Source organism: Leptonychotes weddellii, chromosome 2, assembly GCF_054177405.1.
Source record: "Leptonychotes weddellii isolate Sample4059 chromosome 2, ASM5417740v2, whole genome shotgun sequence".
In the NCBI taxonomy this organism is placed as follows: domain Eukaryota; kingdom Metazoa; phylum Chordata; class Mammalia; order Carnivora; family Phocidae; genus Leptonychotes; species Leptonychotes weddellii.
The window spans coordinates 70,035,268-70,047,852 of record NC_138370.1 but is presented as its reverse complement, the minus strand read 5'-3'; the positions used below and the strand labels follow the sequence as shown (position 1 = coordinate 70,047,852).

At 37.1% G+C, this 12,585-nt stretch overlaps 1 long non-coding RNA gene across 1 annotated transcript in view; it reads right to left on the bottom strand.

Moving 5' to 3' along the window:
- Positions 1-10,491: 10,491 nt before the first annotated feature.
- Positions 10,492-12,585, bottom strand: part of LOC115944442 (uncharacterized) — a 3,021-nt gene continuing 927 nt past the window's right edge. The window contains exons 2-3 of the long non-coding RNA XR_004078994.2: positions 11,579-11,675; positions 10,492-11,291 (exon numbers count right to left, since the gene is read on the bottom strand). This is a non-coding gene — a long non-coding RNA (uncharacterized LOC115944442). The remainder of the gene's footprint in view (positions 11,292-11,578; positions 11,676-12,585) is intronic.

Genomic DNA, 12,585 nt, shown 5'->3' with positions numbered 1-12,585 from the left:
CTATCTCCATGTATAGTGCTGGCCTTTGGGTTGGTTTCACATGCAGAGCCTCTCACTTTTTCAGGATGAAAAAAAAATTATTCTTCCTCAGGTGCATATCAATCATGTTAAGCTATTCTTTAAAAGCAATAAACAGGGCGCCTGGGTGGCTCAGTTGGTTAAGCCACTGCCTTCGGCTCAGGTCATGATCCTGGAGTCCTGGGATCGAGCCCCGCATCGGGCTCCCTGCTCAGCGGGGGGTCTGCTTCTCCCTCTAACCCTCTTCCCTCTCGTGCTCTCTGTCTCTCATTCTCTCTCTCTCAAATAAATAAATAAAATCTTTAAAAAAAATAAATAAAAATAAAAGCAATAAACAATGTACATTTGGTAATTAAAATAGAATTATTTTTCAAAGGAAAATAAGGGCTAGCTCAGTATGTTTTAAACTCATGCTCCCAAGAATAAACCCACAATTCTCCATTCCTTTACCAAAAAAGGAAAAAAAAAATCATCTGTTTTAAATGATATGAAATCCTGACATTTGGGTTAATTTACACTTAAACTATCCAAACATGTTTCAAAAACTAGTTGATATTTGAGAATATATATTTCAGATATTTTAAATAGAAAAATCACATTTTATGTAAGGTAAACAAACCAAAACACCAAAAGATTGAGTCTTGCGGAACCTATGGTCTTATGAAATACAAATAGATTTTAAAGTTAGAAAGCTTTCTTTCTTATCCAACATTTATTCTAAATTTGTGCATGTAAAAATATCTGTAATGTCTACAAAATGCCCAGGTGTTTATAATTATTAATAAATGAAAATGTTTGCAGAACTTCATGCCCTTGGCCAGGACATAAAATTTAGACACATTTCCAACAAAAAACTGAAGAATTTCTTTGATGAGTAAACCACTCATTTTGAAAATAAAAGGATATGTGCAATTCGTGAATTTTAGAATAAGGCCAAATTTTTGGTCTCAAACCACCTCACACAAATAATTTTTTAACTATATCACATTCTATCAAATTTTGATATATTGTTGCCTTAGATGCAATGATTTCTTTGGCCCTAAAATTTAAATGCTAAGTTTTTTTTTAGTCAGAACATTCTTTTACAGATGTATCTGTCCCCATCCAGACCAATAACCACAACACTACTGCAAATCCACATTTTAAACTACACGATAAAGGTTTCTAGAACATAAATTTTCTCCAGGACAATTATTTATAAGATAAATAATGTTTTAAATGTTTATTTGAAAATGTTTAAATGATCATATATTTATGTTTGATTTAGATTCATATTGGACCTATCTTTCATATTTCCAAAGAAATGTTTTGCCAGATTGTCAAATTGACAAAATTGTACACAGCTTGGTATCTTTGAAGATTGAGGTAGCCTGTTTTGAATAAATAAGTCTTAGTATTTTTATATTACTCTTGAATTAAACACATCTAGAAATAGAGCATGTTTTCATTCAATCATTAGTAAATGTTCATTTGCATATGTTGTTTTGGTGGCTTAGTTGCCAAACATTTAGCTAAATGATAAATAGATACTCATTGAGGAATTAAATTATGCTACAGGGTGGTCTTGATATGAGTCAAAACCAGAAAATAAATGCTCAGTTTCCAAAACACCTAGTACACACAAAAATAATTAATTCCATAGCTGTGTGGGCTTTCAAGTCTGTGAATTTATAATGTCTTCCATATTTTATTAATTGTCTACATAGTTAAGGTATTATACTTTCTCACATCATTTACATAGGGCTGAGATACAAATGAGTTAATTTACTTGATGTAACCATTAATTACTGAATCATCTCAGTTGTAATCATTCTGTTTATGAGGTAATTTCATGATGTAGACTATTTTCCAAATATTTTATAATTAAGTACCATTTCTGAACATCGTCTGGTCCCATTAGCTCATCCTTCCAATTCCATTGAAGTAAAATGTATTAGCAAATTATACCACTGCAGCATTAAGGTATTATAAGAAATTGACACTTACTAAAAGAAAAAAAAAAACCCTAGCATATACTATAAAAATAACAGTTTAAGTCACTACCATTAAATTAAGCTACTTTTTAAAAATAAGTTTGAATCAGTAACACTCAATTCCAAGAGACACAACTGCTAGCCATCATGACAAATCCACACAAGAAACTCCTGTTGCCGGCACCCTGGGATCTCCACTCTAATTTAGTCCCTCTCACTGAGACCTACTCCAGTCAATGAGCAGAGAGCAAATCAGTGAATCAAGGATTTTCAAAGGCACATCAGCAAAGTCTTTGGAGACTCAAAAGCACATATTAGATGTGGAGCTGGCTACATAAAAGAGACTAGGTGATAATGGCAGGTCACAGTCCCTGCAGCTGTGGCCAAATGCAGTGAATGCTGCAGATAGAATCCATCTGATTCAGACATGATTCCATCATTCCATCAGTGATTCAGACATGATTAAGGACCAATTGTACATATTTAGTAAAGGTCAACTATCTGTAAAGAAACTCACATAAATGCCATCTGCTAATTGGTGTTTCTGCTCTTAGGGAATTTATATATAGCAATAAAATTTTATTCAGTTGAATTGAATAAGTAAATATAATATGTAATGTGTAAGGAATAAGACCTAATTAATATGTGGTTTTTAAAAGTTGTTTTATAATAAATTATATATAACAAAATAACTATAATGAATTATGAATAAATTAAATATAAATGTTATATAAATGGAGCAGGGACCAGAGGTAAAGGCTTTTGCATATCTTACTACAGATTTTAGATTCTATTCTGAATTGGCTAAAAATCTACCGAAGAATTTTATCCAGGGGAATCATATAAAATTATTTGTAGTATACAAAAATCCATTTAGTGGCAGTGGATATAATGAGGTCAAGTTAGGGAAAGAAATTATAGGTGTGGAAACCTTAAGAAATTGTTGCAGTAAATCTGGTAAGAAATGATAGGCTTCTAATAAAAATGGACCTAGGCAATACTCAGTAGCTATTAAAACCACTAGATGAAAGGTTATAAGGATTTTTTTAATGGATGGGTTAGTATGATAACATACTAAGCCACTGAAAATTTCTATATTATATGCCCCCTGAAATGATGAAATAGGAACCATCTATAGAACATTCTTATAAAAATTCTAATCAAGCTTCTAGATCTAAATATGAGTTTATAGAAAACACAGAGATAGAGAAAAAGTTTTAAAGATACCATGAAGATAAAATCAGAAAAATCCACAATGTGGGAAATTCTATAGGATAAATGACCTGATTCATTCAGCAAACAAATGGAAAGTAAAAACAAAAAGGAGGAACCTCTAAACTAAATGAGACTCAATAAAGAAATATGAACCAAATACAATGTGTGGTTCTTGCTTAGCTCCAGATTTGAACCAATCTACTGTAAAAGCAAGAAATTATGAGACAACCAAGGAAATATAAACATTTACTGGATATATAAATATGTTATTAAGGTATTATTATTATTTTATGATGGTAAAGTTGTTGTGCCCATGTCTTAAAAAGTCTTTTCCTTTTAGAAATGAACACGGAAGTTTTTACTGATGAATGATATGACACCTGGAACTTGTTTTAACATAATCCAGTGAAAGGACAAAATAAGAAGGGAATAGAGATGAAACAAGATTAGCCAAATATTGGCAATTGTTGAAAATGAGTGATAGGTACATTTTACTATGTTTAAATTTTCCTGTAATAAAAAATTAAGAATAATAGAAACAAAAGAAGCTGAGAGGATAGACAGAAGTGAATACTTGAGATGTTACATGAAGCGAATACTTCAGAGGCAGGACATGACAGCCAATTATATCTGAAAGGGGGAGGACAGATGGCTTCTAAATTTCTGGCGTGGTGATTAGAGGTATGGAAGTACTGTTCATCAAGGCAGGAGGTATAGGTGAGGAGCAGATTTAGATGTGAAATTGACAAGTCCGGTTTGGGGTGTGCTGAGTTTGAAATACCAGGCAGGTATCAAAATGCAAGGGTTCAATAGGTATACTGCAGACAAGAAGGTCAAGAATATAAGTCTAGGGTATAAAAACATGTAGAGAGATGTAGAAAGGAAGTGAAGACTAAGCACTAGTATCCAGATAAATAAGAGGAAAATCAGTTGAGATTGGAGTTACTAAAATAAGGAAAGACACAGCTTCAGGGAAAGGAATTGGTCAGTAGTGTGAATTAAAGAATTAAATGTAAGTTACAGAAATTAATTCTTAGCTTTAGTAACTAAATAGCAATCCATGCCAGTTCAAGATTACAAACTGAGCATATGAATTAATTTCCCCTCATTCCTCAGATCCCATTAAAATAAGAATATATCGGTTTAAAAGGGAAGGGGTAAACAGAGCAGGGAGAAGGACATGAGGGAGTTTATCAATGGATGAACTATTTCAATACAGTTCTGTGAGGTGAAGCAGGCTAAGAAAAGACACAGCCCAGAATAAATATGAAGAGGCTGCAGCCAAGGACTGAGGCATTCTGCCTTTCAGAACTTAGGAGGGGTTGTTGACTCAAGGACACCAGGTGTGATGGGCAGCAGAGTACAACAGAGGGCTGAAAACAGAAGCATGTATAGAAAGTCTGCTGCTAGTTCCCCATCCTTATATTCAGAGTACACAGCAGCCAGGTGTTACCCTCTAGGCAAAGAAGAAAAAAAAAAAAGTAGAAGAAGGTTTTTTTATGTGTTTTCTAAATAAATTTAACACACTGTTTAGCATAAACAAAATAAGTAACTGTTATTGTTGGAGCAGGAGGGAAAAACATTCTGAGAGTCAGGTTTCCCCAGGGTAATCGCAGAGCCAGGAAGAAGGTCTGACATGGGTCTGAAAACAAAAGGTGGCAGACAGAGATAAAAGGACATGATAGAAGAAGGGGAAATGTAGTTAGAATCATTACCTATAATGAAGAGCCAAAATGGAAAAAGACTGAAATAAACTCTTGCCAACTACTTCATGAGGGTACAGATTATATGAAGCTATAGGTCTAAGGAGGCAGGAAGACATGAACATAGGCTGGCAATAAGAAACTGAAATGAATCCCCCATTGACTTGGTTCCCATTATTTCCTAAATCCTTAAAGAAATTGACTTCGCTATTGAAAACTTTGTCACCAAAAAAAAAAAAAAAAAAGATACTCTGGGATGCCTGCTTCTAGCCAAGATGGAGTTACAGGGACCAGAGTCACCACACCACCTGAAACAACTGAACAGTTAATATTATAATGTTATAACCATGAAAACTAAAACACTGGACAAGATATTCAGGCATTGTATATCAGCTAAGTAAGCAGAGAATGTTGATCCCGAGAGAGGGAAAACAAGCAAGGTAAGCCCTATGACTATCCCAGCATACTGCCCAGACAGATTTTCCAGGCTGCGGTGCAGGGAGGAGAATCCAAACAGAACCAGGCAGTAACCTTGAGTTGACAGAAGAGACACATGAAGTCTAGAGAGGCTGAGAGGAGGAGTTCAAAAAGCCAAGTCCCAGAGAGGAGACAGCTGCACAGAAAGAGAGCTGTGGAGATCCACAGAGGATACCCCTCAAGTTTTCAGTTGAGTTTTTAGTAGCATATGACTATGGAGAACTTGCCAGAGGAAAGGGAAAGAACCCTTGAAAGGAGCAGACACATAGAACTCAGGTCCAAGAATAGTTCATGTTCCAAATACCCACAGAGGTAAACCTCATAATGAAAAGAAAATCAGGAAGAGCATTTACAATGATATCACTTCAGTAGTGGAGAAAATTAGCCTTAGATTAAAGGTAATACTGGTTTTACCTAACAATGTTTAAAAGCAAAAAAAAGATCAGACGATTACCAAGTCATTTAACTGCACTTCAGAACAAGGCTCAAGAATATTTATAGGAATATTAAGCATCTAACAAGGTAAAAATCACAATGTTTGGAATTAAATAAAATATCATCAGGCATGCAAAGAAGTTGGGTAATATAAACCATAATAAAGACAAAAATCAGTAAATAAACACAGTCCCAGAACTGGCACAGATAATAGAACTGTCAAACAAGGACATCAAAACAGTTACTGCAACTATATCCCATATGTTCAAGAATGTACAGGAAGGACTGAACAGGTAAAATACAAACTTGAAAGATTTTATTTTATTTATTTTTTTTATTAAAGATTTTATTTATTTATTTGAGACAGAGAGAATGAGAGACAGAGAGCATGAGAGGGAGGAGGGTCAGAGGGAGAAGCAGACTCCCTGCTGAGCAGGGAGCTCGATGCGGGACTCGATCCCGGGACTCCAGGATCATGACCTGAGCCAAAGGCAGACGCTTAACGACTGAGCCACCCAGGCGCCCCTAAAGTGGTATAATATTAACTGAAGACACACTATGATAAACTAAAGATATTCCAAACATTATAGTAAACACACACAAAAAAGAAAGTTATAGCTGATCAGCCATTAACAGATAAAATTGAATAAAAATATTCAATCTAAAAAAAGGAGAAAAAGAATAACAAGCAAATAAAGAATAGACAGAACAAATAAAAAGCAAATAGTAAGGTAAAGGATTTTAAACCAAACTGGATCAGTACTTACACCAAATGTAAAGGGTCTAAATACTTCAGTTAAAAGTAATAGCTTGTCATAGTGGCAAAAATAAACAAAACCTAACTAACTATATGCTGCCTACAATAAATGCACTTTAAATATAAAGACAGAAATAAATTAAAAATAGCACGGAAAAAATCTATTAACACTAATCAAAAGGAAAAAAGAGTAGTTGTATTAGTAACAAAGTAGATTTTAGAGCAGAGATCATTCCCAAGGATAAAGAAGGACATTTCATTTTTTTAAAAGATTTTATTTATTTATTTGACAGAGAGAGAGAGACAACGAGAGAGGGAACACAAGCAGGGGGAGTGGGAGAAGGAGAAGCAAGCTTCCCACTGAGTAGGGAGCCCGTTGTGGGGCTTGATCCCAGGAGGCTGGGATCATGAGATCATGACCTGAGCTGAAGGCAGACACTTAACGACTGAGCCACCCAGGCGCCCCAAAGAAGGACATTTCATAATGACAAAAGAGACAATTTATCAGGAAGACATAACAATCCTAAATGTTTACACAGCCAATTAACATAAGTTGAAAATACATGAAACAAAGACATTGATCAAGAAGCAAGACAGAAGACACAAATTATCAGTATCAGAAATGAGAGAGGTGACATTACTACAGATTCTGTAGAATAAAAGGATAACAAGGCAATGCAGTCAACCCTTGAACAACATGGGTTGAAACTGTGCAGGTCCACTTACATGCAGATTTTCTTCAATAAAAATAGTACAGTATTGTATTTTCTCTTGCTTATGATTTTCTTAATAACATTTTCTTTTCTCTAGCTTAATTTACCATAAGAATACCGCATATAATACATACAACACAAAATATGTGCTAACTGAATGTTTATGTTATAGGTAAGGCTTCCAGTCAACAATAGGCTATATTAGTAAAGTTTGGGGGGAGTCAGAAGTTACACACTGCTATTCAAATGCATGTGAGGATGGAAGGCAAAAGGATGACAGAAGAGAATTGTTCCTCCTTTTTATCTTGCTGTTCCTGTCTGCATAACCCCGGCAATGACTCCTTATCTTGTGTTATGCATTAAATTGTGCCCCCCAAAAGATTATTAAAGTCCTAATCCCCAGTACCTATGAATGTGACCTTATTTGAAAATAAAGTCTTTGCAAATGATCAAGATGAGATGGACCTTAATCCAAGGATTGGTGTCTTTATATAAAGACGAAATATGGACACATAGACAGATTAAGGACATAGGGATATGATATGAAGACATAAAGGGAAGTCCATCTACAAACCAAAAGAACCCCTGAGCCTACCAGAACTAGGAGACGCACAGAACAGATCCTCCCTCATATCTCTCAGAAGGAATCAACCCTGCTGACACTTTGATTTCAGACTCACAGCCTCCAGAGCTGTGAGGGAATACATTTCTTTTGTTTTATTTTTTATTTATTTGTTTATTTATTTTTAAGATTTTATTTATTTATCAGAGAGCGAGAGAGAAAGAGAGGGAGAGAGGACAAGCAGAGGGAGTGGCAGGCAGAGGGAGAAGCAGGCTTCCCGCTGAGCAGGGAGCCCAATGCGGGGCTTGATCCCAGGACCCTGGGATCATGACCCAAGCCGAAGACAGCCGCTTAACGGACTGAGCCACCCAGGCGCCCCCATCTCTGTTGTTTTAAACCACCTCGTTTGTGGTAGTTTGTAATGGCAACCTTAGAAAACAAATACATCCTGTCAGTGGCACGTGGTTCCAGTCTCCAGCTTTCTTCTAGCACTCCCATAATCAACTACACTTCACCATCTTGGAGAATCGCCACCCGGGCTGGGCCGCGGCCCTATCTCCGAGTGTCCTCGGGGCTCTCAGTCAGCTTCTAGGTTCTGGTAATCCTAATTCCTCTTTTGTTCCGCAGTCCCTAAGGATGGGAGCTGCTCCAGGTTTCTTCAGTGTTCTCTTTTTGCTTTTTCAGTTTCCTGACACCCATTTAACCAATGCCTTATATCTAATTCACTCTGTGGATATAGGAAATAACGAGTAGTTTCTCTACTTCTGGTAAGAACCCCAGGCGATATTCATTATCACGTGGAAGCCAATCTGAAACCTAGTTTACAAAATTCTAGGCAATCTGTGCCCTGCCCCTGGCTACTTCTCTGGCTACATTTCTTGTCATTTCCTCTCTCACCCACTCTGTTCCAGCCACGCTGGTCTCTTTGCTAATCCTTAGACATACCAAGCATGCTGGCTTCGTGGCCTTTGACTTGCTGTTCCTTATGCCTGTAGACATCTGCATGCATGTGGCTCACTACTTCAAGTCTCTGCCCATACCTCTGGAGACATCTTTCCTGACAATGTATACAAAAGTATTATTTCTCATAACTCCTGCCTTCTCGTTCCGCATAATCCCTTTCCTCTACAGCACGCATCCCCTCCTGGCATATTTTATATCCATTTGTTATCTACTGCCTTCTCCAGTAGCATGCAAGCTCCGTGAGAGAATCATTGTGCACTGCTGTGCCAACTTTTGAAAGGAAGACTGAGTAACTGTAGAAAAACCCTTACCAGCAGCCCTACCACTGCGCCAGTGTGCTTGAACTACAATGAATCTTTAATTTTTAAAAAGATGTGTGATTATTCTTTGGCTTTATTGGCTGCCTTTCCTCCATGGGGCCACACTTTGTAGCAGCATGTCCTGAAATTCCTTCATGACGGTGCACTTTAAGTTGTGTGTTCCCTTCTGTTTAACAATTAAGATTTTTGGGGGACGCCTGGGTGGCTCAGTTGGTTAAGCATCTGCCTTCAGCTCAGGTCATGATCCCAGGGTCTTGGGATCGAGTCCCGCATTGGGCTCCCTGCTCTGCGGGGAGCCTGTTTCTCCCTCTCCTGCTGCTCCCCCTGCTAGTATTCTCTATCTCTCTGTGTGTCAAATAAATAAATAAAATCTTAAAAAAAAAAAAAAAAACAATTTAGATTTTTTTTATAAGGCAAGTATTTCCTCCATTTTAAACCTTTAAAGGTATTAGTTGAGCAAGACTGGTCAGTCAGCAGAATTTATGAAGAGACTGGTCATTGCATGATGAGGCTGGTGTATGACACTGTATGAGTGGGATGAGGTGTATGAAATGTATGACACTGTATGATTAAGACTCCTTGCTGGGGGAGCCAAACAAGAAGGAAATGTAATTCCTACCCTCATAGAGTTTAAAATCTCATGAGTATTTAACTCCCATGAATGAAAAAGTCTCGACAGTTACCAACAATGCACAAATGAAAACAAAAACATAACACCTAAGTGCTGGTTAGGTAAGACAACAATGGCCATTACCATGTCCATTCAAACTACAATAATCCCTAGAAGTTGAGTAAAAACCCAGGATTTAAAGAAAGAGACAAAGATCAATGAGGATTAGGTACTTGCAAAAGGAAATGACAAATACATGAATATGACTTCATTAGTTACCTAGAGTTTATAAACTCCACTATGAATTTAACCTCTCTCCTTATTTACCTCTTTATTCTGTGCTTTCCCTTAAATGTCTCATATTCTATTCTGAATTCAAATGCTTCTATACTGTAATAGGGTGGAGTTACACCATAAACTCGTTCCAACTCACCTCAGGTCTCAAATTGAAATGTCATTTTCACAGACTTTTTCCAGTCACTTCATCTGAAATAAGTGTGCCTTGTTATTCTCCATCTTGGCATGTCTCTCACAGGCCTTAGCACAATTGATAAAATCATAAATTATTCTGTGGCCTTATCATTTGTCCTCCTTGCTAGATAATAAACTACCTGGAAGCAGGGTGTATTATTTTTCATTACTGTATACACATTGCTCGGCACAGTGCCTGGCACTTAATACATTCTTTGTTGAAAGGTAATAGTATGTATTTCTGTCAAGACCAGAAATTCATATATAAAAGTGATTCCGATACCCAAAATAGTTTTATTTTCACCATTTACTAAGTTTAAGTTGTGCTAATTTCTGATACATAGAAATGTGTAGCCACGTAACTATATATACATATATAAATACATACAAACATAATTCATATCCATAGTAAAATTTTGAGCTTTATCTATGAAATTAATTTCAATTTGGGTCAAATATTTCATCTTTTACAACAAACCTAATCTGCTCATGAGAATCGTCATTCCATCTGAGGTCAGGAATCCTGGGTAGAACTGGGATATGGTACTGGGATGGTCAGAACTGCCCCTCGCCCATACAGGGTGCCTTGGTACAACTTAGAAAAGCCACATAGTCTGAGTAGACACAATCACACACCCATAAACCCGGCTTGGTGAGTGGAGCCTGGCAGGATTCCAGCTCTCACTGGCTGTCCCAGCCAGGTGCCCTTGTACAAGGCACAATAGGTGGCCATCCTAGAGGGGGCTGCTCGGTGGTGATGCAAGCAGAAAGGGGTCATCAGGCCACTCTTGTATAGCTTTACTCCTTGCTCAAAAAGACTGATTTAATTTGTCTGGCTGAGTTTGGTCAGATAGGGGGTCTTTTCTTCTTGGAACCACTTCCGTTGACGTAGTTGAAGAGAGTGATCTCCTTGAGGGAAGATCATTTTCATGTTCAAGTGTGCACATGTTGTGCCATGTCGAAGTGGACTTTCAAGGCTTAATCTTAAGAAATAACCCAATATTGATTCTTGATTTCTTGATTCCTAAAAATTACGCTGTCAAGCTGGCTCTAGGTGAGCTATGCAATTTCCCCCTGCAAAAAAAGAAAGAAAGAATCAGAAGTTAGTTCACTTCCATAGCACTGCTTAGTGACTTTTTGGAAATTATATCAGTGGCACTGAGAAGAAGCTCAGCTATCTCATCAGTGATCTGATTACTGACTGTCATGACTGACAACATATGGGATCAATTCTAGCTCCTGTGTAGCAAGAAAGAACATGTTTGTCTCATTTCAGTAATCTTTTATAAATTCTAATTCTTAAAACGTAGGGTCACAGGTTTTAAGAGCCACATAATTTTTTAAAACCAAAATTAATTTACCTTTTCAATGTCCTTAGTCTCGAAGTACAAACCATAAGGAAGGTCTGTTCCAAAACTACTAAGATGAATTCATCACTTGGAGTGAGAGCTCAAACCACTGAAATATAATTTTAAAAGGATTTTTATTTTGGAAATTGAACATAATACTGGTTATTTGGGAGTAAAGAACTGGACAGTGGAAAACAACCTAGATTGGATCCCTGAGTCCTGGTTTTTAGGCTACCTAATTACATGAGATTGTGCAAGTGACTTAATCTTGATGGAATGTCTGTCTTCTCCTGTTTATTAAATGAGAGTTTAAAGTCTTAAGTCCTTATAGCTCTAAGATTTATTTTATATTAAAAGTTCTCAATGCAGGAAGAATGTCAGATAAGCAGTCTGTGGGATCAGAAGTAGCATTTGTGATCACACACATAAAGAAGTCATGAGTATACAACAGCCCCTGAGAGAAATGGTAAATATGCCATCTTGGACCTACACTGAGCTCAGTACTGGACCAAATATCGCAGCAGATTTTTCAGTTATTCTAATCAGTCACCTCTTCGGGGAAAATCCTCGCTCCACTAGTAAATCAGGGTCCAGAAATCGAAAGGGGCAGAAGTCTTATCTAGCCACTGCGGCCACTTTAACAGTAATTCGTTTAATCCGCTGTCCACCTCCACCATCACCAACTTTCACGTTAGCTTGGCGAAGTTTATGTCCGAGAAGTGAAGCAAATCCAAATATGGGGAACATTCTTCCATTGCCAAAATGGGAAATCTTGCCTTATCTCCTCTTCAAAATCCTATCTACCAGAAAATCTGCTCCCCTGGTAAAAATACTCAAATGGGAAGAAAGCACATTTTGTGTGCAATCCCATGTAGGCTCATCCTCATGCCAACTTGCGGGGATCCCGTAAACGTCAAGTCACCACTCTTGATAACGTACAGATCTTTTTAGAAACACTTTTACACAGACTTTGTCTAGCTCGGGGAAAGGTTAATATCTAGGTACACGGAATGCGTTGG